Below are 216 nucleotides of genomic sequence, written 5' to 3'. Positions count from 1 at the left end.
GAGCGACATCCTCCACCACAGCCTGCGCGGAGCACGCTGGGATTTGTAGTCCGCTCCGGGGCGGGGCCACAGCGCAGAGCGCGCGCTGCTTGAAAGTTCTGAGGCGGCGGTCGAGCGCTACGGCTGAGCGCGGCGCAGGGCAGCGGAGCGGGGCAGCGCTCGGCCTCTCTTCCCCTCCCCCCAGCGAGGTAGCGGTGCGTGGGGTTGTGGCCGTTG

This window comes from Meleagris gallopavo, chromosome 2 (assembly GCF_000146605.3).
Source record: "Meleagris gallopavo isolate NT-WF06-2002-E0010 breed Aviagen turkey brand Nicholas breeding stock chromosome 2, Turkey_5.1, whole genome shotgun sequence".
Lineage (NCBI taxonomy): Eukaryota > Metazoa > Chordata > Aves > Galliformes > Phasianidae > Meleagris > Meleagris gallopavo.
This window is presented reverse-complemented; position numbering follows the sequence as displayed.